Raw genomic sequence first — 11,483 nt, 5'->3', positions numbered from 1 at the left:
ACAGCCAGCCTTGTCCTTCCTGGCTCTCAGAAGTTACAGGTTGACAGCCAGCCTTGTCCTTCCTGGCTCTCAGAAGTTACAGGTTGACATGAGGTTAGATTATATTTATATCAAGTTTTTTGTTATTTCAGCTATCTCTGACTCTTTGGGACCCCATTTGCGGTTTTCTTGGCAGAGATCCTGGAGTGGTTTACCATTTCCTTCTCCAGCTCATTTTATAGGTGAGAAACTGAGGCAAACAGGGTTGAGTGACTTGCCCAGGGTCACACAGCTTGGAAGAGTCTGGGGCCAGATTTGAACTCAGGAAGATGAATCTTGCTGATTCAAGGCCCAGTGCTTTATCCACTGTGCCACCTAGCTGCCCTTCTACAGCCATATCTATATCTCTGTATCATTAGCTGAAACTGTAAGAACTTCAAACATCTGTGGTGAGGCTCAGAGTTAAAGTGGCTTGCCCCAGCTGGGCCATCAGATGATACAGGCAGGAAGTTGGAAGGGTGGTCGGTGTTCTGGGCTCAAGGACCCAGCATTTCTGTAGGTGGCTGGCCAGGCTATGCTGCTTGCTATGTAGATGACCTTGGATCAGCCTAGATACGGTCTTCTGGGCCCCAGCTCCTCCATCTGTAAAATGAGGCAGGGTGTACTGTAGTTCTTAAGCCCCTCCCCCCTGGCTCTGACATCCTGCAGCCCAGCCCTCCCATAGACCTGATGTTGGGCCCTGGTACCTCTCCCCTGAACAGGCCCCCGGGCCTTCCTCCACTACCCCCAGCCCCAGTCTCCCAGGTTCATTATCGCTGTCCTGCCAATTTCAAGATCACTTTACAATGTAGGAGCACAGCACTGACTTCCTGGAGTGGCCGCTGGGGGCATGAGGAAGGCCCCCTTCACCTGTATGCATTGCTTCACTCCTCAGGGGGCCTGGCCGCCCATCAGCATGGTCATGGCCCCTATCCCCTGCCCAGGGGATGGTGAGACCTCTGGGCATTCAGCCAAGCCCAGCACTGCAGGGTGGCCTACCAGTCTACTCTGGCCACCAGCCCAGATCCTGTTCTTTTTGCCAGCACCGACTGTAGGGAGAAGTGACATGATATCATAGAATGCTTATATAGCGTTGTATTAGCCATGCGTGCTGGAAAGGCCATCCCACCAGGTGAGGAAGGAGAGAATGCCAAGTTAGCACTAGGGGCAAGAGGAAATCATCCCAGAATTCAGCCTAGCCATTCAGTCTGCTCAAGGCCCTGTCACCCCCATCCCCCCAAGCCTCGAAGACTTGGTCTCTTCGAACACCCCGCTCAGGCCTTTTCTGGCACCCAGACTCCCTTGTAGCTAGATGCGCTCGGTCACTTTATATTTATGCTGTCTCTATTTTTATATGTACGTGGTACCTCTCCCTGTGGACGGGGATAATCTCATTCTTTGTACTTGCCTCCCCGTGCGTGGCACACAGGAGGCTGTTAATAAATACTTGGGACTGGGAAAGTCCTTCCTGCTTTCTCAAGATCAGGTTCCCCTTCAGTAAAATTTTGCTGTTATTGTTTTTCAGTCGTGTCTGACTCTTCATGACCCCATCTGAGGTTTTCTTGGCAAAGATACTGGAGTGGTTTGCCATTTCCTTCTCCAGCTCATTGTACAGATGAGGAAACTGAGGCAAACAGGGTTGAGTGACTTGCTCAGAGTCACATAGCTACTAAGTGTCTGAGGCTGAATTTGAACTCAGGTCTTCCTAACTCTAGGTCTGGTGTTCTATGCACTGCAACCCTCCAGCTGCCCTTCAGGGCTCTACTTTGTGGTGTTATGATGAAAATGTTCTGTAAACTTTTAAATGTTATACAGAGGGGAGATGTTATTAATATTTGAGACAGAGAGAATGAACTGCCCAACACTGAGGGTCTTCTAGGTGAAGCTAGATGTCCACTTGTTGGGAATGATGTCGACGGGATTCCTGTTCATGTACAGGGTGGCCTAGACGCCCTCTTTAGGCTCAGATTCTGGAGAGCAAGAGAAGACTAAAAGGATGGCTGGAGGGATGGATGAATGATAGATGCGTGATACAGATGGAGGTAGATACATGGATGGAGGGATGGACGAATGATAGATGCGTGATACAGATGGACAGATGGAAGTGGATGGTGGATGGATGGATGGATGGTGTTTGTCTTCCATTTTGAAGAGGACCAGTAGTGTCATGGGGTCATGTCTTGACCTGTGTGTGAATTGGAGTGAGGCAGAGCTGCAGTTGTCAGCCTCACTGTCTCTTCCAGAGTCACTCAAGTCTAGTGACAGGACAAAAGTCAGGAACACTGGGGATGGCTCAAGATGCAGTGGATGACCCTGGCACCCTCCACTGGGGGAAGTCTTCCCCTACTCGGGGTGGACAACCCCCTGATTCACTAACTGCTTTGAGGCCCATAGGTTACCCTCCGCCTGGTTTAGCCCGTCTGTCCAGATGGTTTTACCGGGGGGGGGTGGCTGGTGCCCATGCTTCTTGGAGCCACAGGGGAGGGTTGGCTGACAGGTGGACACCAGGTGGAGCAGTAGCGCTCACACCAGCAGAGCTAGTCTTCCTGGAACACCCCATATGCCCAGATGGATAGATGGATGTCTGATAGATGTAACAGATGTTGGGCCGCTAGGTGGTGCCATAGTGCTCAGCACTGGGCCTGGAGTCAGGAAAACTTCCTCAGTTCAAATTCAGCCTCAGACACTTACTAGCTGGGTGACCCTGGGCAAGTCATTTCACTCTGTTTGCCTCAGTTTCCTCCTCTGTAAAATGAGCTGGAGAAGGAAATGGCAAACCACTCCAGTATCTCTACCAAGAAAACCCCAAATGGGTCACGAAGAGTCTGGGAAAACTGAAATGATGGAACACAACCACAAATGTCACAGATGAAGGGTCTGTGACAGATGGTGGATAGAGAGATATATGGATGGGTGGATAGAGAACGCTTCCACTGTACCACCTAGCTGCCCCTGGGATTTCTCTGAGGTGTCCACCATGCTGCTTCTTCCCTCCCCCAACACCCTATTCAGCCTCCTTTAGCGTACTGTCTCTCTGCATTAGATGGCAAGCTCCTTGAAGGCAGGGACTCTTTCTTTTTCATTTTCTATCTCTTTGCACAGGGCTTAGCACATAGTAGGTGTTTTAATAGGTTGACTGGCCATTGGTTATTTGTTCTAAGGGGGAAGACCACAAATAAAAGAGAGCCGAAGAGCCCGGAGGGGTGAGGTCGGGCCTACCGCCTTGTAATTGTATTATCTGCCCTGTGTATGGGGTCCTCTCCAACCAGGAGCTCCCCAAGGCTTAAGATGAGGTCTCTCCCATCAGACCAGGAGCTCAGGCAGGGTGAAACCTAGGTCTCCCCAAAAGAGACGCCAGAAGCATCCAAGGGACAGGGACAGTAGGATGCAGCAGAGATCACCCTGTATATGCAGCCAGGAGACCCGGCTTAAACCCCAGCTCTGCCACTGACTCACTCCCCTTCCCTGGGCCAGTCAATCACTTTCCAACTCTGAGCCTGTTTCCTGTACTATAAAAGTGAGGGATTGGACCAGAGGATCTCCAAGGTCCGTTCCAGCTTCGACATCCTGAAATCCTGTGAGATTCCTCAAGGCGGGGCAGGGGGGTGGGCTGGCCAGCTTCCCCTGCCAAGGGTAGCAGGGCCCAGAGTACCATGGGTCTGTGACTAAGCCGAAGGTGTAGTGCAGGCCCGCTTCCAGCCTCTGAGGTCCCTTCCTTGACCTTAACCCTAACCCTAATTGCGCTTTGACCTTGTGCAGGTGTTTTGTGCCCAACTCTCCATGACCCCGTGGACTACAGCACACCAACACTGTCCGTGGGGTTTTCTTGGCAAAGATACTGGGGCAGTTTGCCATTTCCTCCTCCAGTGGATTAAGGCAAACAGAGGTGAAGTGACTTGCCAAGGGTCTGTGGGGCCTAGTAGGTGTTTGAGGTCAGACTTGAACTTGTGTCTTCCTGACTCCAGGCCCAGCGCTTTATCCAATGAGCCTTGACCAAACTACTTACCATCTTGGGGCCTCCATTTCCCCATCTGTCACAAGTGGGCTGGAGGAGGTAAGCTCTGAAAAGCCTCCCAGCAGGGCCTCTTTTTTTCTGACTAAAACACAATTAAACCCAGTTGCTGGACACCTTCTCTTCCTGCTTGATCCTTTGGGGCCCCAGGCACTCAGGAATGCCGTAGTAAGAAGCAGTTTGTCCTGGCAGTCAGAAGACAAGGCTCTCGAGTTGTTATCATTAAAGTGTCTGACGGGCTGTCAAGTGCAAGAAGAGTCCTCCTCCTCGGCTTTGGGGTTGGAGTCCTAGGCCTGCATCTCCCCCGCTGTGACCTGGGGGTAAATCATCTAACTTATCAGCTTTTCCTCTGCAATAAACGCCTTTCCATCCATCCCAGTTCTAAACGGATGAGGCTGTGCTGCCAGAGGGCACAGCTGGCCACTGTGGGCTGCAGATTGAGGCTTGATGGAAGAGACAGAAGAAATGGTTCTTTCCATAGCAATTAAGGGATTGTCAATTGATTGAATGCTTCCTGACCTCTGCAGGATTTGACTCAGATGACCCTCTCCCTCCTCCTGACACTTTCTCCACCCTGGGTTTCTTTCCTCCTGGTTCCCCTCCTACCCGTCTGTCCTCTCTTTTTGAGTCTCCTTTGCTGATTCATCATGGAAGCCCCATGCTCAGCTCCCTAATCCTGGGTGTATCCGAGGGTTCTTTCCTGTGCCTTCTCTCTCGTCAGCTTCCACAGGTTCCAGATCATTTCTAGGAAGGTGACTCACAAGCTGACATCGAGCCCTCCTCACTCCCCTAAGCTGGAACCGTGCATTATCAGCTACCTACTGGGCATCTCCAGCTGGACAACCTTCAGGCGTCTCAAATTCAGCTTGTTCAAAACAGGGCTCCTTTATCCCCCTTAAGCCCATCCTTCTGGATTTCTCTCTTTCCATTCAGGGCACCCCACCTTTGCAGTCACATATATCTCTCCCTGCTCCGCTCTAACCTTGCCCTCATTCCCCTGAACCAATCAGCCACGGAGTCCTGTTGCCAGACCCACCCCCATCAGCAACTCTTCTTCGCTTCTTATCAGTCTCTCCAATCCATCTCCTAAATGGCTGAAAAAGGGGATTTTCCAAAAACAAAGGTCTGATCCCATCACTCCTCTATGAATCTCTACAGTATTTAAAATAAAGGCAGCTTCCTCCATTGGCCTGGAAAGCCTTTGGGGTTTGACCCCAGCCTCTCAGCCAGACACCTATCTCCTACCACTCCCCTCCAGGCACTCCACACTCTAGTCTGGGCAGACTGACTAATGGACTGGATCCCAACTTTGAGCTCTTCTCGTTCTGCCTGGAATCCTCTCCATTCTCACATCTGCCTCCTGGCCTGACCACTGCCTTCTGCAAGAGACCATTCCTGATTCTCCTAGGTGTTGGGGTGCCCCCTCCCCCAAATCACTTCATATTCACATATCTGCACGTGTCATTTCCCCTCAGTAAAATGCAGCCTTGAAGGCAGGACCTGTTGGATCCACAGAGCCTAGCAAAGTACCTGCCCTCTAACAGGGTCTTCATAAGTCCTGCTTCAATGAAATTGGAGCTCTGTCTCTCCCAGTCCATGCCTTCTTCCAAGACCGCGCTAAGGTGCCACCTCCTCCATGAAGCCTTCCTTGATTCATTCGGAGGGGGAATCATTAGTGCTCTCCATTTCCCCTGTAATATACCTGATGTGTGTTGTGTGCCTCCCCTCCTAGCCCTGGAAGGAAGGTGGGGATGACGGTCCTTGTTTTTGAGGCCCACAGCCTAGAGCTGTGCTTGCTGAACTCAGTCCAGACCCTTCCACCATAAAATGAAGTGGCTGGATTGGTGGTCTCTAAGGTGTCTGTGCAACCTTGAATGAGGCCCTTCACTGCTCGGGGCTCGGGTTAAGCATCTGAAAGGTGTCCGAGGGGACAGAAGGAGCCCCGGCCTAGTCACTGTGGGTATGTCCTCCTATTTCTCTTGGCCACGGCCCAGGAACTGTTAGAAGCCACCAGAATGTGAGCAGGGCATTGCCAAGGTCACCATGCCTCGCCAATAGGAGGGCTCCTGATTGTCTCAGAGGGAGCCTGGGCTTGGCAATCAGGCCACAAGCTCTGTACCAAGTAAAGTGCCCTGGGTCCCTGGTCCCTGATGTGGACAGAAGAGCACTGGGCCTACAGGTGGAAGGACCTGGGTTTAAGGTACCTGAGGCTTCATTTTCTCCATCTGTAAAATCAGGGCTGAACTGAATGGTCTCTAATGACCCTTGCCAGATGAACACCCTAGGCCCGGAAGACAGGTCAGACAACCTGGGGAGGAATCATCTTTCTTTTCAGTCATAAGTTGTGTTTACCACTTCATGACCCTGTGGACCATACTATCTAAGGGGTTTTCTTGGCAAAGATACTGGGGCGGTTTGCCATTTCCTTCTCCGGTGGATTAAGGCAAACAGAGGTTAAGTGACTTGCTCAGGGTCACACAACTAGTGTCTCAGACCAGATATGAACTCAAGCCTTCCTGATTTCAAGCCCGGCATTCTATCCACTGAGCCATCCAGCTGCCTCCAGTGATAATAATATAATAGTAATAATAAAAATAGCTGACATTTATGCAGTATTGTAAGGTTTGCAAAGCACATAACAGAAATCACCTCACTCAATAATGAGAACTCTTGGTGAAGAAAAACAGAATGTGTTTTGTGCAAATTTGCATATATCCTGCCTGCAGCTGGGTGACTAAACACTTGGAATCATGTCTCCACAGTTTAGCTTATGATGATCAGGGGAGAGAGGGGGATGGGGGAGAAGAGAAAGAGAGAGCAGAGGCAGGATCTGGTGTCCAAAGATGGAGGTAACAATCCAAGAATGGGGAAGGTAATGAGGGATTTGGGCAGCCCATCTCTGGGTCTTGTGCGGATTACTGAGAAGGTGAGCACAGAGGGAGAGGAGAAAGGCTCCCTGGAGAGAAGTCAGGAGTGAACAGGAGAAAAGACCTCTGGGTCAGAGGAGCCCATTCAAAGACGACCTGGGGACCCTTAGGCAAATCATCTGTTTCCTCATCTGTAAATCACAGGCCTTAGAGCTATGATCTGGAAGCCTGAGGCCCGTGGATGAATCTCTCAGGGGCTTTCACCTGCATAGACAGTGTCTGCCACTAGAGATGGGAAATGGGTTGCCGCTGAGTGCCAGCATCATCAGGCAGCACAGCTCCGTTGTCCGCAGCCCTGAAATCCAGTCTCAGATCACTTCTAGAGCTGAGATGTTCTGAGAAAAAACCTGCGTACATGTGGGTGTGCTTTTGTGGGAAAGGTCTGGAAAACTCCTGGCGCTGCCCCTTCTGAGCTGGGTGCACCCCCCCCAGTTACTGCCCCTGAGCCCCTGAGGCTCCTCTGCTGTAAAAATGGATGCACGAACTTTCTGCCTTAGAGGTCTGCAGAGACTCAATCAATCGACATTTATTAAGCACCTACTATGTACCAGGCCCAGTGGTAAGTGCTAGGGATACAAAGGGCACAGAAGACAGTCCCCGCCCTCAAGGAGTCTACAATCTAATGGGGGAGTCAGCATGCAAACAAGTATACATAAACTATATACAGGATAAAGTGGGAATAATTAACAGAGGGAAGGCACTAGAATTAGGAGAGGTTGGAGAGGGCTTCCTGTAGAAGGTGGGACTTGAGCTGAGAATTAAAGGAAGCCAGGGAGTTAAGTAGGTGGAGCAGGGAAGGGAGAACATCTCAGGCGTGGAAGACATCCAGAGAATATGTCGGGAGCCTAGAGATGGAGGATATTATTCATGATCAGCCTGGAGGCCATTGTCACTGGATCGAAGAGTCCTGTGGAGGAGTAAGGTGTAAGAGTACTGGAAAAGGAGGAGGGGGCAGGAAATGAAGGGTTTTGAATGTCACACTGGAGGCAACAGACATAGAGAGTGAGTGAGTGAGAGTGTGTGTGTGTGTGTGTGTGTGTGTGTGTGTAACATGACCAGAACTGCATTTTAGGAAAAGCATTTTAGTGGACTGGACACTTGAGACAGGCAGACCCACCAGTGACTACTGCAATAGTCCGGATGTGAGGTGATGAGGGAGCAGTATCACACAAGAACAGGGGGTGTTTTACAGAGGTTACAAAGGTGACATCAACTGCTGTTCAGTCATATGATTCTTTGTCCTGGAGGTCTGCCATTTCCTTCTCCACCTCATTTTACAGACGAGGAAACTGAGGCAAACAGGTTAAGTGACTTGCCCGGGGACACACAGCTAGTTAAGTGTCTGAAGCCAGATTTGAACTCAGAAAGGTAAGTCTGCCTGACTTCAGGTCCAGTGCTCTACCCACTGGACCACCCAGCAGCTCCTGACACGAACAGGCTTTGGCAACACCTTGGCTATGGGGGGTGGTGTGTGAGACAAAGTGAAGAATCCAGGGTGATGCCCAGGTTGTGAGCCTGGGGTATTGGGAGGGTTGTCCTCTGCAGTAATAGGGGAGGTGGGGGCAGGGAACGGCCTTGGGACGGAAGATCACGAGTTCTGTTTCGGATGAGTCTAGTTTCAGATGTCTCCCAGACATCCAGTTCCAGATGCCTGACAGTCAGTTGGTGATGAGAGATTGGAGCTCGGCAGAGTCTGGGGCAGGAAGGGTAGATCTGAGAATCATCAGCATAGAGATGGTAATTAAGTCCCTGGGAGCTGATGAGATCACCACAGGAAGTACAGTTATTCTTTCCACATGGCTGGGATTAGGGCATGGTGCCCCTTCCCCCCAATATGGAAAATCTTCATAAAATCTTTTGGCCTCCCCCTCAAACCAGCGAAGAAGTCTGAATTATTATGGTATTAAAAGATAAAATATGTTGATATTATACGACACTATGCATACATTTTATGCATTTCTGAGTTTCTGAACTTTTTCTGTGTCATCCTTTGTTTGTAGCCTGTGGTTTCTGCAAAACTCCCAAAATATTCCCATTTAATTTCTTAGGGTGATGCACAATATATCGAAACTGAGATGGGGAAAACGGAAAGGCTAACTGTAGTCTAGAGGGAGAAGAGGGCTCAGGACAGAACCCTGAGGGATACCCAGGGCCAGAGTGTGTGATCTGAAAGAACATCCTGCAAGGGTTACAGACGAGAGGTCAGAGGGACAGGAGCAGAACTAGGAAAGAGGGGCGCTCCAAAAACCTAGAGAGAAGAAAGTCTCAAGGAGGAGAGAGTGCTCTGTCCAAGGCTGCAGAGAGGTCAAGGAGACTGACGGTTGGGAAAAGGCCATTGGCTTTGGCAAGTGAGAGATCACTGATCTCTTCGGAGAGCAGTCTTGGTGGAACGCTAAGGTCAGAAGCCATATCCTAAGGGGCTAAGAGAGAGGAGAAAGCGGGGGCACTCTGTCATCTACAAAGTGCTGCAAAAGTGGGGGCCAATGATGAAGTTCCCCATCATAAGCATCTTGAGGAGAGGGACGACCTTTCCTTTTTCATATTGCATTCCTAGCCCTTAGGCCAGTTCTCGGCATACAGGAGGCATGGACCTGCTGTGGTTTGTCCTTCATTTTCCATAAGGACCAATGACATCCTGAGATGAATCTTGATTGTGTACGAGTGGGATTGAAATGAGGCCAAGCTGCACAAAGTCCTCAGCCTCACTCCCTCTTCCACAGTCATCAATGTCCAGTGGCAGGACAAAAGTCAGGATGACTGGTGATGGCCCAGGATGCGTGACCTTGGCATCTTCAATGTTTGACCAAGCTCCAAGTGCTCCTTCATGACCACTGGAACAAATTGTTCTCATCCACCCATTAACATGCTTGGGGTAGACATCTACCTAACTCCCCAATGGGTTTGAGGCCTGTCAGGTCCCCTCAACCTAGTTTAGCCTGTCTGCTAGATGGTTTACCAAGGTGTGGCAGCACCTTGGAGCCATAGGTGAGAGGTGGGTGTCAAGTGGCTACCCTAGTGGGGGAGCAGCCCTAAAAAGGGCTTGGCAAGCCCTCATACCAGAGGTGCTAATACTCCTGAACACCCCATACATATATCAGATGGATGTATTAGATGACCTGACAGGTTTACAGAATTCCTGATTATTTTCTATGTCTGATAAATAATAATTAACTGACTGGCTGGTGGTGCTAATTCTCGACTCTCTCATAATGACCTTGTGATAAAAGCATATGTAAAAATTTTTAACTCTCCCTAGAATTATTAAGAAATGCTATTTCTCACAAAAGCCCTTTTCAGAAAGGCGGGTATAGTACATCAGGACAAAAGGAAAGAGAGCCTTCCTTTAGTGACCGTTATGGGGGATAAGAAGGAACCTAATAGAGTATCTCCCATCCAGAGAGCCTTTCCTCAGCCCACCCCAAGGCACCACTAGAATACCGATCCATCTAGGGTCAATCCTTCCATTCCCTCAAGGGATCAGACTTTAGTCCACCCTGAGGGAAATAGCCTTTACTATTCAAACAGAGGAATTCACATCATCCTCTTCAATTTGTATTCTGGATATAGGTCTATGGGAAGAACCCCAATGATTTCTCTAGATTCTAGAAGAGAGGTCCCAAGTAAGGAAGGGGTTAAAGATATGGCTCCTTGATTCTGGACTATTAACCTAGGCTATCTTTTCTTTGCTCAAGACTCCCATAAATGTGATCTGAAATTGGTTGGGGGCAGTCACGTCAGAGGTCATGGGGGATGACTGATTCCAGTCTGGACATCTCTCCAGTTAGAAATGCCTTTGGTGTTCATGTTAAACAGAACTTGAGACTAATTCCTAGGGTGCTGTATTAGTATTAACATCTGTCTTCAACAAAATGATTCCCAGGTCTCCATTTCTGGTTCTTGCTCCAAGTCTCTGGCCACCAACTGCACATTTCAAAGTAGACGTGCCACAGACATTACGAACTCGACTGTCTGCAACAGACAGTCCTCCCTGATTCTGGACATTTAACACATCCTGACATCCTTCTTGTCACTATCCTTTCAACCACTCGAGCTCACATGTTCCATCATCCTCAACTTATTTTTCTCCCCTATGCATCCCATCAAGTCACCACATCTAATCAGTTCTGTCTCCAGAGTTTCTCTCACATTCCTCCTTTTCTCCACTCAGAGGCGGCCCCCCCTTACCCCCCCCATTATATTGTATTTGAACTTGGGAAGACAAGTCTGCCTGACTCCAAGCCCAAAATTTTCTCCATGTTCCACTAGCTGCCCATCACAATTAGTAAACCACCCAAATTCCCTGGAATAACTTCCACATAGCATTTGTTTAATAAGTGCTTTCTGAGTGATGATACTGAGTCTAAAAATCTAAGACCCGTGGCTTCTAAGTCTGAGGATGTGGGTTCAAGCCCTAACCCTGCTACCTCTGTGACCTTTGTTCTATCTGGATCTCAGGTTTTTAATATGTAAAATGGGGGGGGAAGGGTCAGACTGGATGACCTCTACCGTCACTTTCAGTTCCAAAT

This window comes from Vombatus ursinus, unplaced genomic scaffold (assembly GCF_900497805.2).
Source record: "Vombatus ursinus unplaced genomic scaffold, bare-nosed wombat genome assembly UNPS02012758.1, whole genome shotgun sequence".
Classification (NCBI taxonomy): domain Eukaryota; kingdom Metazoa; phylum Chordata; class Mammalia; order Diprotodontia; family Vombatidae; genus Vombatus; species Vombatus ursinus.
Note: the sequence above shows the minus strand (reverse complement) of the source record.